This window comes from Homalodisca vitripennis, unplaced genomic scaffold (assembly GCF_021130785.1).
Source record: "Homalodisca vitripennis isolate AUS2020 unplaced genomic scaffold, UT_GWSS_2.1 ScUCBcl_24;HRSCAF=613, whole genome shotgun sequence".
NCBI lineage: Eukaryota > Metazoa > Arthropoda > Insecta > Hemiptera > Cicadellidae > Homalodisca > Homalodisca vitripennis.
In genome coordinates, this window is record NW_025776144.1 from 78,119 (window position 1) to 88,021 (window position 9,903).

Consider the following 9,903-nt stretch of genomic DNA (forward strand, 5'->3'; position numbering starts at 1 on the left):
GATCAATAAAAATCCATAAAAGTAATAATGAGGTTCAAAACGAACTCCTTGAATTTTTTCGACACTAGATACACAAAGGATACAAAAGAGCTCAGTCTATTTGCCCAGCAGCTATTCAATGTAGTCTAAATGAAGAGATATTCTCATTGTCTCATCAGTTGCACAACTCGTTACAAGAAGACGTTTTAGACACCATATTTTGATTTGGCACGGCGAGGTAACAAAGAAGAGGGATCATAGTTTCACATTTACTTGAAAGACATGAAGTAACGTGTTATTATAGTTCAATTCGCACGGTGCGGCGCTGTGACATTTAATCAATGGCGAGGGAGCGTATTTCCGCATTCACGTGAAATACAAAAATTTCGTACTGTTGCTTTGTTTTGTGTGAAAAATACGAGCACTGCCGCTTCTAGTGGTTTGCGTTTGTGCAGTTCTTTCCAAACTATTGTAATTAGAACAAATTTTATTATTTTAATATAAATGTTACAATATTTTTTATAAATTTTACACATAATAGTATTTAGCCAATAAAGGTTTAATGAACCTCAAGGATTCATTGGCCCTGAAATGCAGGGTACAAACAATGTCATTGTAAGGTTTCAATGATCCCAGTTTCCCTCGGGCTCTGAAATACTCCCAAGGGCTCTCGGGCTTCCCGACTTTCTTCCTGATGTGTTTGGACTGTTTCTGGATGACATTATTTAAAAATCAAACTTTGTAGCCTTCTTAGTGAAAGATGTTTGATAGAGCCCTTTGAAATTTAAATAATATTAGGCATATATCTGGCATGCACTATTTGGTGTCCATGATTAAGAAATGTACGCATATCAAGTACGAATAAATTACATTTATGTTACTCCCATGAAGAAAATATATACATATGCAGGTCTTGAAACCTACTTTGGTCCAGTTCAATACGTTGATTTTTCTTGTTGTTCTGATAAAGGAAATATCCAAATATATTGGGTTTCAAGGCATATTTCAGCCAATAGACTTCTACTACCGGAACTTTTTTTTAGTCTAACATTTTTTCAAGTGCCATAGTTGTGTTTGCTTTTTTTATAAGCAATGAAGAAAATATACATACTTACGTATGAAAAAATACTACAGTAAAAAATGTTTTTTTTTCGGCAATTCACTTTCAGTCTAATTTATTTACGGTTCCACAGTTGAGATTACGTTATTGCCCGACCAAAAATGTGTATGTTTCGAAAACAAATTAATTTAAAATATTTTTGTACGAGTTGTTGTACGATATTTCTAGTGCTATAATTGATTTTGATTGTTTATCCAGATCAGGATACTATATACTCACGCAAGCTTATAAAACTGCTAAGATTAAAAAGCATTCACTTTCCATCGCTTGTGTTCTGCTTCTGGCCTAAGGGGATGAGTGGAAAATCCTTGAAACTAGCTTCGATCAACATTTCAAAACAATCCTTTGTTATAAGCTTTATTTAATAGGAATCTAGTTGTTTATTGCATTGTATGCCGAAAGGCCTTGTGTGAAAACAATTAAAATTATTGGATAATTGTGAGTTTTCTTTTATACATATAATATAAAATATATTTGTATAATCAACTGATAGTGCCATAAGTAACAGTTAATAACATGAAATGTACCATTGAAGACTTTAAAACATCTAATGCATTGGAAATATATCAACACTCGTAAACCACCCCCCCCCCATAATCGATAAAGGTGTGAAAGTTTGCACATATGGTAAATGGTTGGCTTCATCGAGATCCTTACGCATAATTTTTACTATGGCTTAAGGCAAAATAGAAGAATAAAAATTAACGTGACTTAATGAGCCATTCTTTCCCTGACTACAGTCCTAAAGGCATCACGACTTATACTGGGTGCATTTTAAAATTAATGCACATCTTCTAAAAAAAATAGATTTATTCATCCAATTGTACAAAATTTTTCATACGGAGCCAATTCGGGCTTTAAGAACGCTGGGTCACCACAGGAGTCTTGTTCTGGATCAGGTAGTGGGTAACGACGAAGGCCGTGTTGCCGTGGACATTGTTGTGGTGAAGCTTGAAGACGTTTCTGATTTCAGGCCTGACGCGCGCTACCCGTCGACTCAGTCTCTTGAGCACCTCCAGGTAAAAGGCTGCGTTGTCAGTTTGTCCTTACGATGCAAACTCAAAATAGACAATCTTCGAACGTGAAACAGACGATCAGGACTGTTTTTAATACGAGATTTGCCCATGCTCTTTAATATCATTGCTCTTAGAGCATGGACATCTTTGGGGTTTGGGAGAAGACTGTGTGTGCCACCTTTCGTATTGAGATCTCGAAATCCATCCCTTCTCAAAGATCTCTTGAAGTATTTGATAAGCTCCTTTGCATTCTTCCCAAGCTGCACACAAAACTTGATCGCGTACTGATGTTCCAGTGAGCGCTCTATCGCGCCACGACACAATCGAAAAACAGAATTCGTGCAAAGATACTTCCTACCATTCTTACTGCTTGGAGCGAACTGAGACTGGAAGAGAAGAGAAGAACACTCTCCACAATATCCGACTGGTCTGAGCGCGCTGCGATAAGTAGTCGCGTCACAATATAATCATGTGAATTATTTTTTTAACACACCTTGCATAACGCAATACATATTATAAATCTCTGTTTGAAAATGTTGCATAAACTTAGTAAGATTTCGTTCTTATATCGAAAGTAGCGCTTCCTGATCTTAGTAGGTTTCTCAGCTCTATGCATATTTTCTTCGACTGAATAACATAAATCAATTATGGCACTGAAGATAGCCTATCTTACACTGAAAATACATTGCAAGAGCCGGTAATAGACGCTTTTCGACTTCAGTAGGTTTTCTGAGAATTGTATACTTATTATTAACTTTATTTATACAATTCTATATCAGGTTAATGATCATATAAACCTATTTTAGTGTTTTCCTGATCTTGTTATCAAGACAAACTCAGCTACGGATTCATTGGAATATGAAATACTCATACAGGTGCAACACCTGATGTAAGAGCCAGTTGCAATTTCTCTTAACCTCTGATCCTTTTACCTAAGAAACCTGAAATAATATGTTTCTGATGCATGTACATACTTTTGAAAAATATTGTTGGCTTCGTAATTTTAGATAATAATCACCGTACCGTTACTAAGTGTATCTATGTTAAACATTGCCTATAAACTATGGCTTTAATAGGTAACAGCTAGTTATTTGCAAAAAATATTATATTTAAATAACAGAGAGGTTTGTTCATTATATTAGTTGGGCGAGGTATATGAGACAAACAAAACGGTATTCAGGAGCAGTTGGGGCACTAAACAAAGCCAGCCACTACAGTTGTCGGGACTCACATTTTTCACACCAAAACAAAGCAAAAGCACGGCATTGTTATTGTATATCATGTGAATGTGAAAATACTCGCCCGCGTCTTTGTCACCTCGCCAAGGCGTATCTTATTGTGTCGCACCGCGCGAGCCGAGAGTTAACTTTTTGTGGGAGTATTTTGGGAACCGATTCTACAAAAAACAATTCCAAATTAATTCATCTAAAACAACACATTAACTAAAATGCTAATTGGCGTAGTCTTTGTAATCCAGTGCATATATTGTTGCTCACCTGAGCGGAAGGTGAAGTGGAGATGAACTCAACATTCCACTCACATTGTCATTTTTACTTAGCCATATTGAAAATATATATATGTTCAGCTAAACATTATACTTTTCTTGTACTATTCTTTTCATATCTTTGCATATAAGAATTTACATTGCAAATAAACTTTTAACATTATGGATGACAGAACTGAAATAAAAATGCAAAATATAGGGATATAGTGGGATAAGATAACAAAATTTGATTGTAAATGTAGACTATAATTTATTTAATAATGGTATATATATCTAATTTCCGAATTTCAATATTGAGTACAGGTGATGAATACGTACATAAGTACATTACATCGATTATATCTATGACTTACTATGTGGATCAACAGTTATTGACGAAACTACCAATTGAATGGCGTTTTATTTTTTAACACCAGCCTGTTATCTTTTGCAATATCGGTAATAATAATAATAAAATAATAAACTAATAATAGTTGTAGTAATAGTAATAATAAGAATCCTAATAAATTTAACCGTGCCCATGCGCTGAATAAGCACCCTCTTTAAACCGGAGGGTTACTCAGCATCTTGACCGTGTCCATGCGGTGAATAAGCACCCTCTTTAAACCGGAGGGTTACTCAGCATCTTGACCGTGCCCATGCGGTGAATAAGCACCCTCTTTAAACCGGAGCACGTTAATTCAATATCATAGTCGTGTCCATATGCTGAATAAACGTTCTCTTTAAATCGAAGAGTGCTAACTCATTATCGTGGCCGTGACCAAGCGCTGAGTAAGCACCCCCAAGTGTGATGTCAGAGCTCCGAGGATAATAAACCAGCGATCCCGCTGTATGTGCAGCCTATCCTGATAGTTGGTAATGAAGCATCGAGACGCGCACATTTTGAAAGTAATGTCGTAAGTAAAAGAAGAGTACAAGAACCTATGTAAGAGGTAGATGTAATGGTAAATACTAGATATTGTATATAATATTTATATCCAGAAATGAGCCGGACCACTGTAAAATTATCTGTTTGCAGGCCACAAACACTTACAACGATATGAATCTGGCAAGTTAAAAAGGTTTTACGTTTTGTGTCTATAATTACTACATGTTCTAAACAGGTTAATAATAAAATACAAGTAATGGTTAACGATTATGTGTGTAAAAAACACTTCCTAGAATCTGTCAGCATTGCGGGGTAGTAGGTGGGAAGTTGGATTTGAACTTGTGTCGACCGCTGCAATGTCCCTTAAACGGCCAAATGTTAACGATATTTATCGCGTCATATCCGATATTAATAAAGTGCATGACTATGTTCTGTGTACGTACAACTATGTCAATAGGCTCTTACGGGTTAAGATATACATATACTCGTCAATGTAATTTACATAATGTAAAGTACATTATGATCTATGTAAGAAGTAACCTACAATTTTAAATACTCAATAACTAGTAGCCTAACAATAGCGTGGAGTTAGTGATCGAGAATCTAGCTAATAAATGTTATAAGTGAAACGATATTTCAACGTAAAGCAATTTCATGTCGGCCATTTGTCAACCTCGAGACCTTATCAGATCTTATCTACTTTATTTGTGGCAATCCTGTACTAAACGTTATTTGGCAAAAGTTACAAATTATTGCATGAGAAATAACAAAAAAATTATATATATATATATTATTCTTTGAAAAAACTGGAGTGGAAGACGAGTATTATTTAGATTACAAGTAAGTTTTAATTCATCATGTCTTAAACCTCATTTATCGACTGTACTTTTCCTGAGCAAATGAAACATTACATTAACAGTTCACACTTTTGTAATATTACGGGTGTCCAAAAGAAGAGTATCAATTTAAGGTTTATAAAACAGAAAAGAAATTCTAGAGAAATTGTTAGTGGCTTTAATAGTAATGTAATTATTATAAGGATTTCTCATAACTTTTCCTTGAGTAAGATCTCAGAGAGCACATACCAATAACTCATATGTAAAGCAATTTCAATTAGCCTAGAGAGAACTCATGTTTGGAAACAGTGTCCAGTCAACAAACCAGGGAGACTGGTGTAATATGACCGTGTCATACAAAGCTCTGTCATGAACTGTGCTTAATAATGAAGAAAATCACAGAGTACTGTAAAGATAATTTATTATACTATATAAGCGGTTTTAGCTGATAAAATTAAATGTAAACAGTGTTTTAGATTATTAATTAATATTAAATAAAATTTAAATAACTATACACACTTCACTAAGTTTGTCTGCAGAGGGAAATTATTTCGAACTTCCTCAGATGTAATGAACGTTGTTAAAGTTATGAACAACAAACTTAGCTTAAGTGTAAATGCTCGAAGCAAACTTAACACCTTCAAAAGTATTTTCGAAGCTTGTAAGTCATTAGAAGAAAATGTTTACAGCCCTATAATTATGTAATAAGAATTTTGGCGAAGATACCCTTGAAGTTTAGTTACTAACTCCTGCTTTTTTTAAATATTGTTTTTTTTCCAGAAAATAGGAGGAAAATTAGCAACTGTGAAATCAGAATTTGTTATTCTATGTTAAAATAAAAAATCATACCAGATCGTATGCGTGTTTTAATCTATATTGTAATTAATTGTGTTATTCACATAAAAAAGAGATCAGATCACACATCTGGAAACGTAGTGTTACTGATATTTTGCATCACTAAAAGATGGCAAATGTCCGGAAAATCCTTTTACTTAAACAATATAAAGATTTTAACACACTGAACCCAATGGGCAGTTACAGCACCTTAGCTGAGTTGAGCCCTGAGGCCATATATTCTGATAGTTATTGTGTTCACATTAAGTGTTATAACGTATATTAGACGGTAGTCACCAGCTGTTTGATGTGGCAACGAAGTTTTTGAGGCAATTAAATCCACCCTTTTAATCTACATAATTCTAAGTTAATGAATCACTAAATGTGTTGCTAAGCGCTAATCTCCAGAACAGGTGAACCAATTCGGGTAATTCTTTAGTACAATATTCGTTGAAGTCCGAGCAACGTTTTATGAAGGGAAAATTTGGGAAATATTCTTGGAATGTTTTTTAAATTTTAAAATATAATGATAAAGTTAATCCCTACTCGAATAGGAATTATTTTAAAATTGTACTTATACATTTAACTATCGTAAAACACAAAAATACTGATTTGATTTCGATCCTTGTAGTTGATTCATATCATATTAGTGTCTCATATACAAAACAAGCCTACGCAAAGATACCACTTTACTTTAGCTGTATTATTAATAATGGAGCACTACTAACATTCCTTCTCATATTTTAGTAACACATTTTAAAAAGGTTGATTGAAACTTTCAATAACTTCAAATACAAACTTATCCAGTCCTCTTAAATATTGCAATAAGCAAATGGAAGACACAGGAAAGCGATGTAATGAACAGCAACATACCGCCAGCTTCAATAGGCAGCGTGTCTAAGAATAATAGAGTCGTGCTCTTTGTGTCTCTCCACTCGTAATTATCATTGCTCTCCTGCTTGATATTAATTGTTTAGGTTCTCGACAAATCTGAATAGAACTATATCTCTACATATCCTATCTATAAGTCTATCTTTAAGTATCATTTGTGTTTTTTCCATTCAAGCAATGAATAACCTTAAAGAATTTTACAATTATATTACTATATAAAGTGTTCATTTTGCTTTCTGACAGAAAAATTGTTGTCAACCTCTAAAACAAAACATAATTTATAAGAAAGTTAAACATTACATGGGAAAATCCAGAATCGACTTTGTAACGTAGGAAGTACAGAATAACACTCCCTGTCATCTTTCTCTCCTTCCCTCACTCCCCTCCTCACAACCGTCTCCCTGTAATAAACAAGTTTCTGAAACCACAGTTCTTGTCGGTGTTGACATAGATATCAATAAAGTTGTAAGTCGTGTCTTTCTATCTTCTCAAACCATTAAACTACTGTACCTTAATAATGTAGCTTGAATATAGGAAGTTTAACTACTGTCAAATAAATGTCTAGACTACATGCATTTAAACCATTTATATTACATGAACAACAAACACATTAATGTATTATTTTGTATTATTTCAACACTAAATAAAACCAAGGGTAATTAATTTAAACCTCTAGTATATTGCAATAACATCGAATAGTTATCATACGTGAAATCTCAAGATTTTTTGACCAAGATTGGAAATATGCTAAGAAACTAAAATGCATACGAGTATGTTCAATTAAGGGGGGCCAATACTACAATTTAGTAGCATACATTTTATTATGATTGCATATTAAGGTTTCTGATGTATTATGAAGGATTCATCCCAAGTCATACGATGCTCTTTCGACCAACAATGATGTACTGAGTTCCACTCTTCTATTGTTTCCTTCTCGTGTTTTCTTGATGTTCTTTCCTATAGTGCATATGTGTCTTGTAAGACATAGGTAGAAATCGTGAGAAATGTATTTGTCTTATTTCCTTACGTTCTGATTACGCTGTTTTAAAAGTGACGCATTTGTGGCTTTATCTTTGCAATGGTGATAGGATTTACTATGAAATAACTCATGTACCAGATGTACTGAACAGCTTTTAGACCTTAGTATATAATACCGTTTAAACAATTGGGTTTTTTCTTCAAACATACACATTTTTTATTTTCTACATTGTGAAAAAGTTTTTGAAGAAAACTGGTGATTATAATATGAAGATCATCATAACACGTTTTTAGTGGTAGCAACTATTGGAATACCTTAAAATAACTCAGCCCTTATTGGGGTGTTTGAAGATATTTTCTAATTTTCAAAGTAGTTATCTTTAAAACTACATATCCCAAACTCTACAATATGTTGCATTTTATAAACTGGGGTACACAACGAGGTGTAAAAACTTTGGATTTGAGATGAAATTTATAACACAATTTAAATTTTCAATCTATCTTATTTTGTTAAAGTTCTTAAAAGGCATACCACTCAGATACTCATGGAATTTGTTTTCATTGTTACTTATTTCTATTCAAAGTTTTAACTAACTTAAACAGATATTTTCTGTAATATTTAAACTAAGTAATAGTAACTGCTCATTACAACATTAAACATCATCCTATGAACTGTCATTGTATAATCTTTAGTACAGTATACGAGTACATTTCACACCTTTTGAGAAAATGGTTGTATGTACTGTTAATACTCCTAAATGTTTAAAAATATTTCCTCACTTAGGTGCACCACACCTGTGTGTGAGAGAATGAGTCCTATTGTTTAAATTTAATTATCTTAAGGAAATATAATATTTCGGAAAAGTCTTGATAACGTACACTTAAAAATTGCCAGAAATCAACATAAAATTGATATTAAAGTAAGGATTGTGGTAATAAAGAAGAATAGAACATAAAGCTACGAAAGTAAGACAGTCAATAACGTTGAAGTAAGACGTTGTCAGTGGATGTAGGCAGGCAAGACAAGAAGCAACAGCGGACAGACAGACACTCCAGGAGTGGCCTTCAGACACATGACTGAGGCCTTAAAAAAACAAGAATAAATTAACACAAGTCTGCCCGCAAAACATTTTAGAAGCACATCATCTAGCCATGTACATGTATATCCAACGGTCTTACAAAAAGAAACAACATTTTAAGGATTACTAAGCCAAGTTACATTGTAATCCTTACTTAAAAACGATAGTGCATTTTCCTATTTATGTCGTCCGCTAATTTACCTTTAGTGACGAAATTACCTTGATACTACATGATACCACATACATTCATGATTTCCAAACTAAGCCCACTGCTCTTATAAATTAAATGCTTAAAGTCTGATTACTCTCTGACTTCAGAAATCCTTTGTACCGATCTCTATATAAGAAAAATCAAAATTGGTCACAAAAATTTTAAAGTATGTAGTTCATAAGATGGGAAAAACTTTTCTCATAATTTCTAGGCAATTTTCTCATGAAAGCAGGTGGTTTACTTACTTAAAAACCGGAGAAAGTCCGATTTCCATCTTTTACCATCAAATACTTTACTAAAATGATCTGGAACTAAATAAGAAAAAATGTAAAGTGGTATATCTGACTTCAAAGTAAATGAAAATTCAATGAAATTATGACTGAATTGAAAATGTATTTGAAACTTGGCTTACAATAAGTATGAAAGTTAAAAATAATGACTGCAGTAGAAACCCACTTATCTTAGTTATTTTATAAAAAATCGTATCTTGTTAAGAAGTTTTTTGATTATGAATTCAATATTTAAATAATTTAGTCTAGAAAATTTGTATATACTTTTTAAAAAGAATTGTTGCTCGTTTAAGGAAG